Genomic DNA, 21,063 nt, shown 5'->3' with positions numbered 1-21,063 from the left:
TCTCTGATTCTCTCTACCTATGGAGTCTTCTCTTCCTTAAATTACTTCCCAGCTTCAGCAATGACTATATACTCTTTTCCAGCTCAGCAACACCTCTCCTGAGTAAACAGTTTGCAGCTGGTGAGCAGTGGGAGACAAAATATACTGTTTCCATTTCACAGAAATCATCTTGCTTGTTACAAGAGTGAACTTCCTGTGCCAAAGCAAGCAGGAAGCTTTGTACATTCTCCATATGCTCGAAGCTCTCAGGTGTGGCTCCATAATTCCAGTGATTAGCGCTAATGGTAAAAGGTCAGTATGTACATATTTATAGAGCCCTGTGTGGATACAAAATTTTATCCGCAACCGATCCACAATCCACAAAAATGCTCTGTGGCTATCAGAGGATATAAAGCGGATATCTGCGGATTTGCAGGGCTCTACATATTTACTTGGGAAGAAAATGCAATTTTAAAAAAATCTTTTACAATTCAGGTTTTCAAAGAAACACCCATTGCGGCTAGAATACACAGTGGTTGCATATGTGCCTAGACAGACAGTGCAGATATTAGAACAGCTCAAACTCTGCACCTCCAGCACCAAAAACACAAACCTTGACTCCCTGAGCTACCAAAATAACTCCATTAACTTTGAGTAAGTAGCAGGCTCTTCTCTTTCCTAGGGCCTGCCACTACAGGGAGGTATGATCTGACATCCTCTAGGCCAGTGTATAACACTGGTTTAATATTTCCACCACTGGAAACTGTTCTGTTGCCTGTCAATGTGTGTTGCAATTGTACTGCTCCTTTCCTGCTAGAAGCTCTTTGGGTGAATGTAGCTCTAGACACAGCGCACTGGTAATGGCTGGGGTTTAGACAGCTGGACCTGTAGTGTCCATTGGGCTGGGGCTGAAGGGCAGGAGTCGAGATTAGTTACCAAGCCGAGCAGGAGATGGGTACCTAGGCCGGAGTCAAAGGCAGGAGTAAAGAGCAAGTGACGATGTCTATAGCAGTAGCAAGCCAGAGTCTGTGTTGTTGCTCAGCTGGCTCTTTGGGGTAACTTCCTGGTTTAAATAGTTGGTGTGCATCAGGCGGCTGCAGAGTCCTGTAGCTCTGGCCTCTTCTGGCAATACTTCCTGTGATGTCTACCCCTCTAGTAATTGTTGGGTGCTACTACATCTAGTTCCTTAGTGGTGACATAGATTTTAGTTGCCCAGGACCCTGCAACCCTAGGCTCCAGACCCATGGACCCTCATACCATTATACTCAGTGGAGGAATGCTGGAGTTTTTCCACAGTGCTTTAAACCTTTTCGGTTTATCCAAATTTGTTGTCATTAGTGTTAACCTTAGATCACTGAGTCTCGTCTTTACACACAGATGCTACTGTGGAATTTTGTAAGAAGATTGAAGAGACTGTCCTCCTAATCCTCTCCTTGCTATTTGGTTTCAGATAGCAACAATATCTAAAAGCACCTGTCAAAATGCTATAACAAATCATTTAATTAATTTTGCTTTTGAAATCAGCTTTAATAAAAACCACTGTACAAATGAAGTTATTTAAAGACAAAGGAAACAATTTGTTATAGCTGTTTTGGCATTGTTGAAAAGTGCTAATGGGCTAAAAATTACAAGCCATTACAAGTCTGAAGCATCTCATTCAGAGAGTTTACTTCTGTCCTGGGGTGAGCTCGGAATCCAGTCGAGTGCATCAGCCAAGTTCCCCACTCCTCCGTGACTGCCCAGAAAAATCCTTCTTCCCATAAACAGGGCACGTCTTGCCCGGCCCCTCCCCACCTGCACTCAACCTGTCTTCACATCTAGCTCTTCCCTTTAGGCACACAACCCTTCCTGAAAACATTCCCTTCCCAGCATCTTACAAGTCCTAAATCTCCCTTACTTCAAGTAATCTGACCCTTCACCCAAATGGCTTCCATATATCCCCTTCCCACCAGGGCTGGCTTTAGCAGGTGCGGGGCCCCACGCCGGGACGCGAATTGTCTCGCACTCCCCCTGCTCCAACTCCACCCTGGCCCCGCCCCGACTCTGCCCCCTCCCTGCCCCATTGGATCCCTCCCCAAATCCCCGCCCTGGCCCCGCATCTTCCCCAAGCATGCCGCATTCCTCCTCCTCACCCCTCCCTCCCAGGCTTGCACTGATCAGCTATATGGTGGCGCAAGTGCTGGAGGGAGGGGGGAGAAGCAGGATGTGGCTTTTTCCCCCCCCACACTCTGCCGGCAGCCCTGGACATTGCAGGGCCCTCTTAGGCGCGGGGCCCCATTCCGGGGAATCGGCTGAATTGGCTTAAAGCCGGCCCTGCTTCCCACTGTCTAAAGTAACATACTAAGCTTGTACTGTGGAAGTAGCACATGTGTTGGTCTATCCAGCAACTTGAGTTGTAATCTGGAGAAACTACCAGATAGAGGGACTGACTATGACCACAGTACCAATACCAAGACTGAACTATGAGAGTGAATTACTGGTTCCTTTGAGGTCAATGGAAAAACTTCTATTAACTTCATTGGAGCCACTATTTCACTCTTGGGAAAAGAAGTTACTTTAAGAAGTATACTCTTTACTAGACATAATCATTAAAAAATTCTGTGTGTCACTTCTATTCCACTAACAGAAGGAAAAAATTACATATGAAGTGCACACTTTCCAGAGTAAAAATAGATTGAACCTCTCTCCTACTGTTATACCAATAAAAACTAGCAGGATCTTATTAAAGGGGACAAGATAAAGATGCCACATTTATTATGATAATTTGATTTATGACCAATAACTAATATCTTAATCCTTATATATACACACACACATTATACCTAATACCTATACACACACACACACACCCATCAGATGTTCTGCAGCTGCTGCATAGTTACCAGTCCTGCTTGAGTCTGTGGCTTGAGTTTGCAGCTTGGGTTCGTAGCTTGTGGCGGCTAACTGGCCAGGAAAGCCGGCACAAGGACGAGCTGGGTCTCTGTTGGGCATGCACCGACGCCCTTCCATGTTGGCAGCAGAATGTTACCCTCCTCCAAAGTTTTCCATCTCACCCATCCTTTTTGTAGGCTTTAGTTTGAATCCAGAGTCTATAGGTCTTGCTGTGTCACGCTGCCTCTGGGTTTGGTGATCGATCACCCGTCAATTGCAGACATGACTTTCAGCCTGGGACCGGGCTTTGATCTTCCTTCTATTGTACCTTTTCTTTTTAGGGTGGATTCTTCTTACTTTGTTAGGGCTCTTGTCTGCATCTTCAGCCTTTGGTGTTTGAACTCTATTTAATCAGGACAGGCTGGGGCTGGAGGTTGATTCCATCATCCATACATACCTCATTCACACCTCTAAACTAAACTAATAAGATTACAGCAGGGTTTGCAAGTATGAAGGTTGCAGCAAGCACTTACAAAATGGAGTAAGTGTTTTAAAAATGGGGTTTGAATTACAATATGGCAAACAGTGAACAGAAGTTACAATATAGACAAGTATAATGGATGGCAAACAGTGAACAGAAGTTACACTGTAGGCAAGTGTAATAAATGGTGAACAGAAGTTACAATACTGAAACAGTGCAAGTCTTAGTGATTTAAGCAGGAATTGGATTGATAGCGAAATTTACAAAGGCAGCTGACTGAACAGCTATGGCTCTTAACAAGCATCTTAATTGTTAATTAGCCAGTTATTGGGGTAACCGGTTTTATGAATGAATATTGTTTTATTCATAAAACTTTACTTATGAAGTTACATTAATAAAGTGAACAATTAAAAACAATTTCATTCATCAGTTCTACACTACGCACCCCATCAGGTACCTGTTAAGTGTCCAGTTCAGGAAATTTCTTAAATGTGTGCCTACCCCATAGAAATCAAAGGGATTTTAAATTGAGCACAAGCTTATGTGCTGAATCATGGACTACATTTCTGTTCAATTAAGTCATTCTACCGAGGTTATGTCAGTGAAGTCATAATGCTGTTTTGGTAACATCCTGGCTGTTTCCAAAGAAACTAAAGTGATAACATAAATTCAGCATTAAGACTTTACTGCAAGATGAGGGTCTTGGGTAAAGCCCACCTCTGAATATAAATATTTTCTAGAAAAAGCATGTGACAAAACAAAGTTAGGAAACATCAGCAGAAAGATGAATGGCTTCCTAAGTCTAATATATTTGGAAGTCTTCATCTTCTCCCCTCCCTTCTTACAACATCACTCATAACTGTGCAGAAATGTACTACATGTACGTAAATTCATGAAAATTGAGGCCAGAAGAGAACATGATGATCATCTAGTCTGTCCTCCTGCATAATCCAGGCCACAGAATTGCACCAAGTGTTTCCTGCACATAACTTCTGGTTGAGCTAGAGCATAATTAATAGTCAGAAAAATTACAAACGAATTTATTGTAAGTGTCTCTCTTTCTATGTAGCACTTTTATTCTTTTAAATGGAGCCTAAATAAAGAAATCAGATGAGGGTGTTAAACCACCACAGGGTGTCTTCACCTGCAACAACCTTAATGAGAATCCTGGCCTCTGAATCACTATTCTCTGGTGCATCAGAAAGCTTGTAAATTTCCTACCAACAGATTAATCATAGAAGAGCAGAGCTGTATCAGAGAGAACATACTCCGTTCTTTACTAACCTTTTTTTTAAAAATGTGTGACTAGGGGAGAGGGCAGGGTAACAAAAGGAGGATCAGAGGATAGAAGAGAGTAGGTGTGAAGCATCACAAAAAGAAGGTGGATATAAATAATGTAGAAAGAAAAGATAAATAGACAATGTGCTGAGGGGAGAGGCAGCATAGCTGAATGGAGCTAGAGAATACACATCCCTAGGCAGTAGAGGGGTTCAATACTACATATCACAAGAGACATCATAATCCCCAATACATTTTAGAAATATGATCCAGAACAGTGGTGGGCAACCCGAGGCCCACATGCGGCCCATCAGGGTAATCTGATTGCGGGACGCGAGACATTTTGCGGACGTTGACCGTCCGCAGGCACAGCCCCCCACAGCTCCCAGTGGCTGCAGGTTGCCCACCACTGATCCAGAATGTAGGGGCAGAGTCATGTCTTCTCACAGGAACCAAGGGGAGATGGCATGGCCCTCCTTATTCTGGAGCTGGCGGAGATGGTTCGAGCACCAGAACAGGCAAGACCAGCCCTGACGTCTTTATAAGGGCCGAAGTCCTTTACAAAGAGACATTCTTGGATTAAATTTGGTCCAGATTTAGGTTTTGTAAAAAGAAGTTTTGAACCTAAAACCAATTAAAATATTTCCATGAGTTGTTCCCCTTTATATTCTAGTGCAAACTGTTTAAGCAAATATTCCTCTGCACTATATGAAGCTCAGACATTGCATTTTTTCCCACGGTATTTTTTTAACCCCCTTTCTATTGGAAAGCAATTTTCTCTCTCAGCATCTCTCCCCACTTACAACTTGATCTTGGTTCCACTGAAGCAAGTAATAGAACTCCCAATGACCTTCAATGAACCAGGACTTAGTGCCCTACAGAGAGCCACAGGTTTCCAGAGCACTATTCATGGCCATTCCTCATATGGCCTATTACCTGTGCAGTTTCAGTCTTTATTTAGAAATTCAACTGGTGACATTAAGGATCTCCTGGCTGAGTTTTTAGGGCAAAAGAAAATCTGGCTAACTGGGCTACAAAGGAAGAACAGCAGCACTGCTGCTCAATGTGAAAAGTGGCTCCTGCCATGGGTGCTGCCATGGCTCAAATGTGGCTCCTGCTAGGGCTTTCTCCTGCTGCTCCTCCCAGATTCAAATTAGCCACTTAACTTAGTTGTCTACTGAAAAAACAACAACCCAGAAAGGGTTTATGTGGCTTCTACAGGACCCAGTGGGTATTCTCAGCCATAGCAACACTTTTACAAGTTTAAAATAATTCTTCCCCTCTCCTTTCTTCATTATTCCAAGAAGAAAAAGCCGTTTCTGTACTTGAAAGCAGCTACACATGTCCCCTGGAACTCTTTCTGCAGTTTGATGAGTTGGTGAGTTTATTTTTGCACTGAAACTTTACTCAGGATAATTAAGCAGATCCCAGTTGAACTTTTCAATGCAAATTAAACTGAGACGGTCATTTCTTTATGGAAAGTCTACTTAAAACACACACATCATAAACACTGATCAAAGAGGCCAAGGGTACTATAGGCCTGGGGAGTAAACTACTTAAGTCAGGTTTGAGGCATGCTAGACTGGGGTCACTGAAGAGGAAGTTTGCACTGTTGCTGTCTGTGAAGCCCTTTATCTGTAAGTAAATTAGGACTTCATTTTCCAGGATTGTCCATCTGGCACCTCTCACAAGCACCAAATTCACTTTAGATAACATTTAAGAACAAGAATAAGAACAGAAATAAAAACAAAAAAAAGGGCTCATACAGCCAATGAAGGAGTACTGGAGGTACTTCAGGGATATGCATTGGCTAAGGAAAGGGATCCAGAGCAAGGACAGGTTGAGGAGGGGGAATACTAAGTGGAGAAAGAAGTTCTAAGCACAGAAGCTGTAACTACACTGAGGATTTTCTGATGCTCTCCCATGGTTTCTCTTGCACCAGTGCATCTCCAGTTATTCTAGCAATGGTGAATCGTGTCAGGCCACTAGGATTTTTACCACAATGTCATTTACATCTGCTCTGAGCAGCACATGGAAGGAAACCAGTCTACAGCAGCACTGCACCAATGCAATGGATCTGCAAATGATGGAAGAATTTCGGAAAGTCCACACTGTGGACAAGGTCAGAAAGAGTGGGAGGAGAGTCCCGAGCAGAAGGAGAGGGAAAAAAAAAATCAAGAAGACACAAAGAGTGTGAAATGCAATTCAGGGTTACAAAATAGACTTTAAAATAAGGGGTGGTACAAGATTGCCTCAGAAAAGTAATGAGATGGAATCTTCCACTTCTATGGTAGATCAGCTCATGTCCTCCTGAGGGTCACAATCTTCCTCCCGTTCCAGTATCTGCAAAATTCACATTGATTTCAATGGGAGCAGGATGTGGTCCCAAGATTGTAGCAATTGAAAGCACTTCCATTTGCTGGCTGTCTGGCATCTTATACAAGATGCGGGACAGTCTTAAAGCTTGTCTACCTGCCAAGTTGCATCTGTTTAACTCAAGGTGTTATTTAAGTGCAGTGCCAAAAGACTCTGTGGACACCTATTTTGGTTTGAGCAGGGCTTATTTCAGTTTAGAGTAAGTTGGTAGGAACAGATTTAAAATAAAATTAAATAAGCCACTCATACTGAAACAAGAGAGTGTCCCCACAGGAGTTTTTAATCAGTATAACTAAACTGGTACAAGTTAGTATGTAGACCAGGTCTTAGTTCAGCCCCTAGAGTAGGGGTGGGCAAACTACAGCCTGCAGGCCGGATCCCGCCCATCAGGGCTTTGGATCTGGCCCATGGGATTGCCACCCCCATGGCGCTGCAGGCCCCGCACTGCTGCTGGAAGTGGCCGGCACCACGTCCCTGAGGCCCGTGGGGGTGGGGGGCAGAAGGCTCCATGCGCTGCCTCCGCCTCCAGGCACCGCCCCCTGCAGCTCCCATTGGCTGGGAACGGGGAACCGCGGCCAATGGGAGCTTCCGGAGAGGTACCCGCAGGGGTCGCAGGGTCGTGGTGCTGGCAGCTTCCAGGAACGGCGTGGGGATAGGGCAGGCAAGGAGCCTGCCCTAGCCCCGGTGCACACCACTGCCACCTGGAAGCTGCTCCAGGTAAGTGGCGCCGGGCCAGAGCCCGCACCCCGAACTCCTCCTGAACCCTGCACCAACTCCCTGTCCTGATCCCCCTTCTGCACCCTGAACCCCTGCCCTGACCTCCCTGCTGCACCCCACACTCCTCCTGCACCCTAACCTCCTGATGCACCCCCCCTACGCCCCAACCCCCTGCCCTGAGCTCCCTTGTACACCTGCACCCCAACTCCCTGCCCTGAGCCCCATTGTACATCCCCCACCCCTTCTGCATCCCAGCCCCCTGCCACACCTCTCCTGCACCCAACCCCCTGCCGAGTCCCCTCACATACCCCGCACCCCCTTCTGCACCCCAACCCCCTGCCCTGAGCCCCCTCATACACCCTGCACCCCTCCTGCACCCCCTCCCGCACCCCAACCCCTGACCCAGCCCTACATTCATGGCCTGCATGCAATTTCCCCACCTAGATGTGGCCCTTGGGACAAAAAGTTTGCCCACCCCTGCCCTAGAGGACAAGTGTCTATATATCAAAACCATTGTTTCAATTGGTATACTTATTGGCATTCCCCATTCTGTGGGGAGGGAGGGAGGGAGAGAGAAAAAAAAAAAAAAAAAAAAAAAAAGAATATTTCAGTCTCCAAGGCTAACAGTTTGGCATCTTTCATTAGCACTGAATTCACAGAGGAAACTAAATAAGAACCACTTTTATATTTAAAATTTATTTACTTATTCACATGTAGGTGGCTTATTTCTTGTGGTCAAAATAGCTGAAAAGGAGCAAATTAGCCAGATCCAGTCATGGTTCAGAAAGAAATCTAAACATTTTAAAGCCCATTTTATATTATTTGATATAGAGTTATTGGCAAAATCCAACTGTCAGCAGCTGGTCACCCTTCTGTTAGAAAGATGAATTCTTCTGTAAGAAATATCTCTTGATATAAAAGCTAATTAATGAAAGATGTCAATTGACTAGAACATTGTGCAAAGATAATATCCTCCTGCTGTTAGATAAATGTTTCAGCTTCACTTCAACAATTATTTCTAAAGTAGGAGACTGTGACAGAGTTCTAAGGACACTGAATTTATTTCTATTATATTAAATGACTAAAAGAGATTTAATCATTTTGCCTGATGGATGCAAAAGCAATACAGGGTGCTGTTCACTGTAAAGTTATTGACCTATTCTGTTCTGATTGGCTTAGAGAACAAATGTGGGGCCAAATTCTGCAGTCATCATTTAGACAAGAACTCCCATGGAATTTAATGCCGAAGGGTATGGCTTCACTAGACATGTTGAAGCGCTGCCCCAGCAGCGCTTTCATACGGCTGTGTAGTCTGCTCTGGTCACAATTATTAGCTCCACTGCCTGGGGTCATGCAGACCAGAAGCCCTGCCTTTAGAACTCCTGCAAATTTGGGAAATTCCTGGTTATCCAATTTGGTGAGCACACCTCTATCTGCTGTTTTGTGCAACTGCAAAGCTGACCATGTTGGCTAAACTGCCAGACGCGTTCCTGCCTTGAGCAGACTGGAGATATTGGATCTCCTGGGCCTGTGGGAATAAGAGGCTGTGTAGGCAGAGCTCCAAACCAGCTGTAGAAACTTCGACATCTATGAGCAGATCCCAGGCCCTTTAAATTGCCGACGCAGCCCCAGGGGCTCCCGGCTGCCGCCACTATCTCAGAGCTCAGGCGGAGATTTAAAGGGCCCAGGGCTCCATTGTGGTAGCAGCAGCCGGAGCCCCAGGCCCTTTAAATTGCCACCCGAGCCCTGCTGCCGGAGCCCCCGGGGTAGAAGCCCCCTTACTCCCAGTCATCACTGCGTGTGTCATTTCTGTCTCACCATGTGTTGCCAAAACTATCCAAAAGACATTACGCTGAACGGTAGCGGGTTGCAACTGGGATACCTACCCCGGTGCACTGCGCTGTGCATTGACACAAGCACTCCTTGTGAATACAAGTTGTGCTAAAGCCAGGAGCCAAAGTATCCATGTGCACAAGTGATATACTAATTGCAGTGGCAGTAGGCCAACATAACTTTTGTCTGCAAAACTTTGTAGTGCAGACATGGCCTATGGGTAAAATTTTCAAAAGCGCCTATATGATTTAGGAGCCTCTGTTCTATTTTTAAAGGAGATTTAGGCACTAAGGAGCTTAAGTGTCATTTTGAAATTTTTACCTTATATCTAGTTTGCTCAAAGAAGCAGTGAAAAATACAGAAAACCATACAAATGCCATTATTTACTCCTCCACTGAATAAACAGTTTTAAAATAAATAAAAAGTAAAGTTTTTCTGTTGTCTTGAACCAGCAACTCCAGATTCTGTAGTTCTAATGCCCTAAACAATATGCTATATAGCCTGCTAATAGAAAGAGATTTGTTCAATACTTGAACAATTCTCTAGGTTAATAAAATACATAATAAACCCTTTAAACTGTACAAACACACACTGAATCCTTAGCCCCACTCCAGTCCTGTACAAGTACACAAGTATGCTGAAATTCTCTGGAATATTTTGATCTGTTTTTTTTCCTCCAGAGATGACACATTTCTAGTAACTTGCCACTGAGCAAATGTTTCCCCTTTGAACCTGAAGGGAGCCCATGGGAGTCTTTTCATTGACTTCAGTAGGAGATTGGTCAAATGCTTAGTATACATGAACCAACCAATACTGGTTTATCAATAAGAGTATGTTTGCTTTTGTTTTTAAAAAGGTTCACTTTGCTTTATTGTCATGAACAAGTTGCTTTCTGACTGGCAGTCCAGTTTCATTCCCCTCACTCTTCCACCCCTTTATCTTTAATCAATACGTATACCACATGAATTCCGTGCTAATCAATAGGATTTCTTGACACCTGATTTATTCACTGATGTTCAATTAAAAGAAAACCCAGCTTTTATCAGAGAATGATGCCCCTCTACTCAGCAGACCAACTGGCTAGTATGGATGCCATATTCTGAATTGCAGTTGTCAATGAGTGCAAAGTATTATCAGTACTAATAAAAGGTTAAAAAAAAAAAATGGATAGCATCACCTAGTATAAGTCATTGTAATATAGCTTTAGCACAGGATCAGAGTTAGTTGCTTTGAAAATACACATCACAGCTTTGCATTAGTCTTTACACAGTACAGAAATGAGAGACTTATCTTGTGCCCGCATTTGGTTCCATTGCCATTATCTCTTGAAGGTCAACCATCCAGCAACCTCACGAACAAAGTCACTATGGTGTAGTCCATGAATAAGAACATGTATATACTTGCTATAGATCTATCATAAAAGCTTTGACAAATTTTTGAACATGGGTGTGTTGAGATATTGAGATTATAAATATATATATATAAATAAAAAAACTAACTATATATATTTATTTGTAATTTCATAGGTATAGATACATCCCCTTTTAGGCCCCAAACCAAATCAAGCCAACAGAAAGGAATATAGAAGCTCAAGCACCAAGGACAAGCTAATTAAAACCATCCTCCCTGTATCTCTACGTGAAAAATTACACATCCGAGGAGGTGATAAGAGTTGTTGTAAAAACAACTGTGCTCTGAAATTGTCTTGCAGAAATCCCTTACCCACTTCGTTTATTATCCTGCTTGTTTTCTGCTATTGTATTAAAAAGGTTAAATAGACTGATGAAAGTCTGTCACATCTGGAAAATAGAATTGTAAAATAAGGATGTCAAGGAAGAGGAGGTAGTAAAACAAAAGTGTAAGATGTGATTTAAAGATAAAGGATGAATATGTGTGATGCAAATAAATAATTAGCAAATCAAAGGTGCCAGCCTAAGAGTTATAACTGTGACTTCCAATGGCTGAAGAATGCGTAGCACGGAGATAACCGGATGACCCCGCAGGGCAAGCCGGAATACATCCAAGTGCCCCCTGCCTTCCCCTCCCATGGAGGGCTGAAGACTCCGAAGAACAAGATAACACTCAGCCGTCAGGGATGTGCCACCTGCTGATTGATAATCACTTCAAACAAACATCAGCATGATGAAACTATTCCCATAGACTTTGTATAAAGACAAAATCCTATAAGAACAGAACCAAAAACTAAGGGACTTGGAGTCTGGTTCTGCAACCACCCTCCATGAGCATCGGATGCGCATCTGACAAGGACTTGGCTCCACCCTCGTGTACAGGCTACCTGGCCAGTACTCTGCCACAAGCAACCTCTAGGCTGGTAACTATAACAACTCTGCAGAACTTGTATGAATGTGTGTGTGAATGAATAAGGAATGGTAGTGAAATAATATTGAATTGCATATCCTGATTTCTTGCTCTTTGTATTTACAATAAACCTGGCATTTTGCCTCATCCCTCTTATAAGATCCTGTTGGTATTATTTTATTAGTGTAACAGGTGCCTAATTTCATATTTAGGCATCTAAATAAGTTGCCTGACTATTAAGGGTGCTGAGCGAACGCCAACAATTATAATGGGCTTCCATTGGGTAAGTAAGGCCTATTCATGTGAGCAAGGTTTGGCAGGTACAAGATTCATGTTTTATTTATTGTTTACTATTTAAACAGCTAACTGCTGTCTTTAGAGATATCACATCTTCATATGACTGGACTGTTCTTTTTCTAACTAGGCTTTCTAAATATGAAATGCAGAGATCAAATATTTCAAGTTTTCTAAAAATACTGTCCTACTAAAAATAAAGCTTTTATGACAGACCAATAAGAAATATACAAATTGACTTAGTGGATTACACCAAAAAGACTGAGTTTGTGCCAGAGAGGTCACCAGATGTTGAGAGTAGTCAGTGGAAATTAATGGAGTTAAACCCGCTTATATCAAGAGAGAAATTGGCCCTATATCTTTAAACGGCTGCTTTATTCTTTTCTAGAATGGATTTTTCTCTTTTAAGATGTTAAATGCTTTGGATCAGACAATTGTGTTAGCTGTAGTAAGAATTAAACCACATTTACTCTGATGCAAGACAGTCAGAAGTTTTAATGAGTGTATATCTGTTGCAGCCCCAGAATCAAGATTGGACTCAGTACCAAGTTCGTCCCTGGTGTAACTCCATTTACATCAACAGAGTTATATGAATGTGTCTCATTACCTTTAAAATATAAGGTAGCTATTTTAACTGAAGTCTGTGCAGCATCCATGCAAATTTATAACACCCTAATCGTCTTCCTCAGGAACAACATTTGGAGGGGAAGTTGTGTGAGGATCTCTTAACTTACATGAAAGGCAATATCATTCACCTCCAGAGCACCACTCTCTTTTGTCCCAGGTGGCTCCTCTGTACTGCTAAGGATCCTGAATGAATGGGTATGGTATAGACAGGGGTTCACGCAACAAATTTTTTGGTGGCCTCAAAGTTCGGCCACTAACTCTTACTGGTGGCCAGAATGACCATTTTTACTTAATTAAACAAATAAATATGCACATATACATGTTCAAATCATTGTCATTTATTTAGTTTTTTTTGCAGACTCAGTAATAACAACAATGTACAGTTGTCTCTATTCTTTACTGGACCTAACAGAATAGAAACATAAATAAGGTGTTTTGCATGTTCTTGTCTTTTGTTGTTGTTGTTCCTTTTGCTTTTTGGTTTCTGTTTGTTTTTTAATAGACTTGCTAGCTAGTAAGTCTGTTTCTGTGAAAAGTAATGTGATATTAACATACAAATATCACTTTTCACAGCAGACTTACTCAGCCCTGGCAAGCCGGGGGACAAATTACACCTTTGATTGGGAGGTGGGTAGGGAGGCATTGGGGGCCAGGGGTGATGGGGTGGATGTGTCACGGGCCAGGGGAGGCAACGGGGGCCAGAGGCGATGGGCGGGGAGGATGAGCCTGAAGCCCAGTGGCCGGAGCCTGCCACCACATGGACAAAGCTTGCCGCCTGCCGCCCCAGGGCTGAAGACAGAAGCCTGAGCCCCACTGCCCATGGGAAGGTGGAGAACTGACACCAGCTGTCTGCTCTTCTGGCGTTTGTGGCTCCAGACAGGGGCAGGTACCAACCTGTACTTGCAGACCCAGGGGAGGGGTAAATTCCCCCCACCCCCAATCACCACCCAGGTGGCTGTGGCCACAAGAAAAGCCTCTGATGGCCGCATGTGGCCATGGTGGCCGCATTTGAGAAATGCTGGTATAGAAGGACCAGGACATGAAACATAAACCTGCCCTCTACCTCTATCGAATCCTATGGGGAAGTCACTAAGGAGTTAATACAAGCTGAGGCTGTACAAGCTCCTGAGTGTGGATCCCTTACATCAGGGGTAGCCAATAGGCAGCCTGCGGGCCAAATCCAGACCACCAGATACTTCTGAATGGACTCCGAAATCTTTTTATTTACTTGTTATTGTCATTATTTTCTCTGGAGTCTGGACCTTGACTCTACCTTGACCAAGAAATCTGGACTTTAGCAAAAACTAATTGACTATCCCTGCCTTACATTCTGAGGAACCCCTTCTAGGGAAATTTCATGAGGCAGCTGCCAATGAAGGGAACCTAGACACTAGAGGTTGAAGGGAGCCATGCTGCTGAAGTTAATCCAATTCTTACTTGAAAAGGAAGTGGAGGAACTGACTCTACGAGCCAGATCCTGCAAGGTACTGAGTACTCTCAACTGCTATTTGACTTGAGATTTGAGAGCACTCAGGACCTCCGAAGAGGGATTCAGCACCTTACAAAATTGGGTTCTATATTAACAACTAGAATGCAAGAACAGTCCGTGAAAGCAAAAAAAAGCTTTATAAAGAAAATATTAAGAAATGGAATATTCAGACTACAAAGTTTGAATGAAATGCATTCTTTGGTTTATCTGAGCGTTAAGTGTATGCAAATCATGTTCAGTTTGCTCTGATTTGCTCTAGAATGTGGGTTGAAGATATATTTAGGATATACATTTCTCCATGTATAGTGTGTTAAAATATTTTTTGCATTTACTGTTAAGAACTATTAACAGGAGCTTGTACAGCCTGAGCCTGACAATGGATTTCAGGAAGGCAGATTTTGGTAAGCTCAGAGAGCTGATAGGTAAGGTCCCATGGGAATCAAGACTGAGGGGAAAAACAACTGAGGAGAGTTGTCAGTTTTTCAAAGGGACACTATTAAGAGCCCAAAAGCAAGCTATTCCACTGGTTAGGAAAGATAGAAAATGTGGCAAAAGACCACCTTGGCTTAACCATGAGATCTTGCATGATCTAAAAAATAAAAAGGAGTCATATAAAAAATGGAAACTGGGACAGATTACAAAGGATGAATATAGGCAAACAACACAGGAATGCAGGGGCAAGATTAGAAAGGCAAAGGCACAAAATGAGCTCAAACTAGCTACGGGAATAAAGGGAAACAAGAAGACTTTTTATCAATACATTAGAAGCAAGAGGAAGACCAAAGACAGGGTAGGCCCACTGCTTAGTGAAGAGGGAGAAACAGTAACAGGAAACTTGGAAATGGCGGAGATGCTTAATGACTTCTTCGTTTCGGTCTTCACCGAGAAGTCTGAAGGAATGCCTAACATAGTGAATGCTAATGGGAAGGGGGTAGGTTTAGCAGATAAAATAAAAAAAGAACAAGTTAAAAATCACTTAGAAAAGTTAGATGCCTGCAAGTCACCAGGGCCTGATGAAATGCATCCTAGAATACTCAAGGAGCTAATAGAGGAGGTATCTGAGCCTCTAGCTATTATATTTGGAAAATCATGGGAGATGGGAGAGATTCCAGAAGACTGGAAAAGGGCAAATATAGTGCCCATCTATAAAAAGGGAAATAAAAACAACCCAGGAAACTACAGACCAGTTAGTTTAACTTCTGTGCCAGGGAAGATAATGGAGCAAGTAATTAAGGAAATCATCTGCAAACACTTGGAAGGTGGTAAGGTGATAGGGAACAGCCAGCATGGATTTGTGAAGAACAAATCATGTCAAACCAATCTGATAGCTTTCTTTGATAGGATAACGAGCCTTGTGGATAAGGGTGAGGCTGTGGATGTGGTATACCTAGACTTTAGTAAGGCATTTGATACCGTCTCGCATGATATTCTTATCAATAAACTAGGCAAATACAATTTAGATGGGGCTACTATAAGGTGGGTGCATAACTGGCTGGATAACCGTACTCAGAGAGTTGTTATTAATGGTTCCCAATCCTGCTGGAAAGGCATAACGAGTGGGGTACCGCAGGGGTCTGTTTTGGGACCGGCGCTGTTCAATATCTTCATCAACGATTTAGATATTGGCATAGAAAGTACGCTTATTAAGTTTGCGGATGATACCAAACTGGGAGGGATTGCAACTGCTTTGGAGGACAGGGTCATAATTCAAAATGATCTGGACAAATTGGAGAAATGGGCTGAGGTAAACAGGATGAAGTTTAACAAAGACAAATGCAAAGTGCTCCACTTAGGAAGGAAAAATCAGTTTCACACATACAGAATGGGAAGAGACTGTCTAGGAAGGAGTACTGCAAAAAGGGATCTAGGGGTTATAGTGGACCACAAGCTAAATATGAGTCAACAGTGTGATGCTGTTGCAAAAAAAGCAAACATGATTCTGGGATGTATTAACAGGTGTGTTGTGAGCAAGACACGAGAAGTCATTCTTCCGCTCTACTCTGCTCTGGTTAGGCCTCAGCTGGAGTATTGTGTCCAGTTCTGGGCACCGCATTTTAAAAAAGATGTGGAGAAATTGGAAAGGGTCCAGAGAAGAGCAACAAGAATGATTAAAGGTCTTGAGAACATGACCTATGAAGGAAGGCTGAAAGAATTGGGTTTGTTTAGTTTGGAAAAGAGAAGACTGAGAGGGGACATGATAGCAGTTTTCAGGTATTTAAAAGGGTGTCATAAGGAGGAGGGAGAAAACTTGTTCACCTTAGCCTCTAAGGATAGAACCAGAAGCAATGGGTTTAAACTGCAGCAAGGGAGGTCTAGGTTGGACATTAGGAAAAAGTTCCTAACTGTCAGGGTGGTTAAACACTGGAATAAATTGCCTAGGGAGGTTGTGGAATCTCCATCTCTGGAGATATTTAAGAGTAGGTTAGATAAATGTCTATCAGGGATGGTCTAGACAGTATTTGGTCCTGCCATGCGGGCAGGGGACTGGACTCGATGACCTCTCGAGGTCCCTTCCAGTCCTAGAATCTATGAATCTATGAATCTATTAGATCAGTGTAAAAACACAGAAATAAGATTGTGATATTTTGTATTGCCAAACAAATACCAGTTTCCTCCATCAAATTCAGTCACATTCAGAGATATGCTCATGCCACTTCTTCTATTCTGGTTTGAGGCCCTACTGAGACTCTCGATGTACAAAATTAGTGACCAATTCTGCTGCCATGGACTTCAGCAGGAGCAAGACTGGGCATTTAAGGAGGTAGTTTAGTACCTAAAATATCAGCTACAATATACTCTGAAGCATGACTATCAGTATTTTTTTATGACAAGTCTGTTATGCAAATAAATCCCACACATCAGTACTTCTCAAGTCTAAATATATGAAAGGAGGAAATGAGAAACCACCAAACAAGAAGTGAATAATAAGCTAACTTTCTCCAAAGTCAGAACTCCGCCTTATAAAAACAGACCTTATCTCTCCATTTATAAAATGATGAATAAATCCTAAACTGCACTGCAAAATGCCATTTATGCTGACAACATCTTTAATAACTCTAAAAAAAGAAGAACAGGAGGACTTGTGGCACCTTAGAGACTAACAAATTTATTAGAGCATAATAAATTTGTTAGTCTCTAAGGTGCCACAAGTCCTCCTGTTCTTCTTTTTGCGGATACAGACTAACACGGCTGCTACTCTGAAACCTTTAATAACTCTGTATGCCATCAGTAATTCTTATCATGCTGATTTTTGTTCAGATTCAGGATCCAGTACTGGTCCCAGCACATAGACCAAATTACTGGGCTGTGTGCTGTGAACTCAGAGGAGATAAAGTTGGGACGGGTGCTCTAAAACCATGGTGATGAGTGCAGTATAAGAAACTAGATAGAAATAAATATAATGAATATGATTCTATGGGAATCAAGAATAGGAGAAATTAGCCACTTAGGCCACAAAAAAACACTACAGCCACTCAGTGGCTGCTACTGCAATCTCAAATCTGTGGTAGGGTTTTGTTGTTCATGCTTCATAAAAGGGCCAAAGAATGACCAGTGGATCTGTGAAGTGCACTAGCAATTAAGCAAAGCTGATCCGTAAGGAGACCAATAATTCTAATATGTACTACTTTGCAATTCTATAGCACCTTTCATACAAGAATCTTCAATCTCCTCAGAAATATCAATTGATCCACACACCACCACTTTGAAGTGGGCTAGAATTGTTATTCCCATATATTGCCTAAGGATAAAATAAAAACCAAAACCATTAACTGACTTTCCCAAATCAGCAGTGGCAAGGGAAGGAATGGCAATCAGGATTTAACTCATTGCCCTCACCTCTAACCATTAGAATATATACACTCTCTCTGTTGTCATTTGCTTTCACTATTCAGACCACATTCTTAAGATTGTCATGAATATACTGCAAGGTCAAACTTTAATTATTATTATTACTGACAATCAATTTAGGCAGATTTCTTGAATCTGAACAGGTCAGGAGAATATGGAGAATTCAATGGGATTATCTAGGATTTATTTCCTGTAACTGTATGTAACAAGGAATCAAAATTAGTTTGTTTGTTTTTTATTTTGAGGTCTTTCAAATGAGATCTGCTTTTGTGAAGCACTGTTTATAGAAATGACCAAGGTCAGTAAGGCCCCATTAAGGCAAAAAGCTCTTAGAAGGGGACAACCCATCAGTACTTGTTCCTCCTTGCAAGACTGGGACCTTCATCAGTGATCACAACATGCATTAAAGCCAATATTTTAAAAAATGGCTGCTAGTTTTCAGTAACTCAAATTAAATATCCAAAATCTGAGGGCACTTAAAATCTGAGGCACAGATCAAATCTAGAGGTGCTGAGCACCTACTAAGCCCTCAGAACTCCTACTGAAGTCACTGGGTGAGTTTCAGGCCAGCACCTCTCTATGAATTTGACCTCATAATGGTTATGAATATACAAATAATCATATATGGTACCTGTGTATTCTGAAATAGGTTCCTACTTTAGTATAATAAACACATGCCACTATAGCACTGTGAATAAGCACTGAGCAGAATCAAAGATTCCGAACACCTATACAAACTGGTTGATAATATAACACTATATCTTTTTGCCAATAATATGGCTTGCAAAATATAGTCTGATTTCTCCCACTTAGTAGTGTGTGCTTTTGCAGAAAGCATAATAGCTCATACCTACATACCGTGGTTTACCTGTCTGTCCACGAATAACTTATTTAAAAAAAAAAATTCACCCAAAATTTCAATAGTTACATTGCCAAAGAGTGAATACAAAACTGATTTAGCTAACAAAATATTATTTGAACCCAGACTGTCATGCACTGCCTGAGAGATATTAACAACTTTGCATGTAGAAACATTAAATTAAATTACATTTCCAACTATAAAGGGTAGAGATGTTTCACTAGGGTTCCCCCCCCACCCAAAAAAAACCAAGATCTCTCAGACAGTTAGCTGTGCATCTTTTCTTGACATCTATAGATGTCTGTGTAAGAGAAGTCAAGAGATTTTTCTGTACTTCAACAGGCTTTAAATCACAGATCAAATTTAAAGGAGAGCTCACAAAGCCTCACCGGATCCAACTAACCCCTGGCCTTGGGGTCAGTGCAACGTTGTTATTGTAAGTGCAGTGTTGTTATTGTCCAGTCTAGTTTTCAGCATCTCCAACGTTGGGGCTTTTACCCCTTTCCCTGAAAGGCTTTTCCAGTCTCTCAGATCTCAGGGTAAATAAGGGTTGAAGGGAGGGGTTCCTCTGAAACTTTTTTTGACAGAATCTGGCTCTGCACAGTAACACAGCTGGAAGGGGCAGTCTCCCTGCGCCCCCCTCCCCCCGTCGCCCCCAAACCCTACCGTGAATGTGGAAACAGCTCAAACCTGCAGACACGGTGCAGGGGGAGGCAGACACTCACCTAGCCGTGGAGTCTGGTGCCGTGTCTGTTGCTGCCGCCGCCGCCTTCTCGCTCCGGCTGCTCGACAGGCAGAAGCAGCCGCGGCTCAGCTCCAGGAACCAGCCCTGCGGAACCTTTCCCCTTCTGTTTTGATTCGATTGACCACGTCAGTCTAAACCACGAGACCCGGATCTGCCGGCTCAGAGACGGGGGAAGAGCTTTCCCGGCCTCCCTCTCTTTGCTCTCACGTCTAACTGGGCGGTGCGGAGCGCCTGGCACTGCCCACTGCATGCAGACGGGGGGTGTCCCCAGCATGCAGGCAAAGCCAGGATGCAGCGGCGCCAGACACGGCATCCTTCACTGGTGAGGGGCTCGTGTCTCAGGCCATCATGAGACCAGGGAGATTTCCACGGGCACAAACAGACAGCTGGTGAGTGGGGCTATGAAGGTCTTATTTGAAACACACAGCTGGATCTCCTGAGAGGCACTAAACGACACTGGGGTAAGAAATCCCCCCACCCCAATCGTTTAATTCACCACAACGTGACACATAGCACCTAATTGTATTTACATGGCCAAAAACTGCCTACACCAATAATCTGAAATCCTGGATTGTGAATGTTACCTGCCCAGTGTCAGGCATACCATGTAACATTTTTATATATGACCTATCAAAGGGCCAAATATATATAATCCCAATTTAAATGTAACTGACCAATTAAAAAGAAGAACAGGAGTACTTGTGGCACCTTAGAGACTAACAAATTTGTTAGTCTCTAAGGTGCCACAAGTACTCCTGTTCTTCTTTTTGCGGATACAGACTAACACGGCTGTTACTCTGAAACCTGACCAATTAAACTGGGTTTATGTAGGGTTACCATATTTTGTGCCTCCAAATGGAGGACACTCCACGGCCCCCGCCCCCAGCCCCGCCCCCTCCCCAAAGTCTCCGCCCCCTCCCCTGCTTCCCGCGAATATTTGATTCGCGGGAAGCCTGAAGCAGGTAAGGGGGGTGTGGGGGGAGGAGGCGCGGCCCAGGCTGGCCCCCCGGCGTTTCCAGCCTGGGTCCGCTCGGGCCCTGGGGTGCCGGCCCCGGCCGACCACCCCCGGCCCGCCCAGCACTGCCGGCTCGGCGCACCCCGGCTCCCCACCGGCCCAGCTGACCGGCTCCCCGCGGGCCCGGCTCCCCGCCGGCCCGGCTCCCCCGGCTCCCCGCGGGCCCGGCTCCCCGCCGGCCCGGCTCCCCCGGCTCCCCGTGGGCCCGGCTCCCCGCGGGCCCAGCTCCCCCGGCTCCCCGCCGGCCCGGCCGACCCGGCTCCCGGCCGGCCCGGCTCCCCGCGGGCCCGGCTCCCCGCCGGCCCGGCTCCCCCGGCTCCCCGCGGGCCCG

At 43.8% G+C, this 21,063-nt stretch overlaps 1 protein-coding gene across 1 annotated transcript in view; it reads right to left on the bottom strand.

Moving 5' to 3' along the window:
- SMIM14 (small integral membrane protein 14) overlaps positions 1–19,946 on the bottom strand; it is a 67,763-nt gene extending 47,817 nt beyond the window's left edge. The window contains exon 1 of the mRNA XM_005286364.5: positions 19,698–19,946. The gene's annotated coding sequence lies outside the window, so the exon portion shown is untranslated. The remainder of the gene's footprint in view (positions 1–19,697) is intronic.
- Between the last annotated feature and the right edge of the window lie 1,117 nt (positions 19,947–21,063).

The sequence above is a fragment of the Chrysemys picta genome, chromosome 5 (assembly GCF_011386835.1).
Source record: "Chrysemys picta bellii isolate R12L10 chromosome 5, ASM1138683v2, whole genome shotgun sequence".
Lineage (NCBI taxonomy): Eukaryota > Metazoa > Chordata > Testudines > Emydidae > Chrysemys > Chrysemys picta.
Note: the sequence above shows the minus strand (reverse complement) of the source record. Positions and strands in the feature narration are given on the sequence as shown.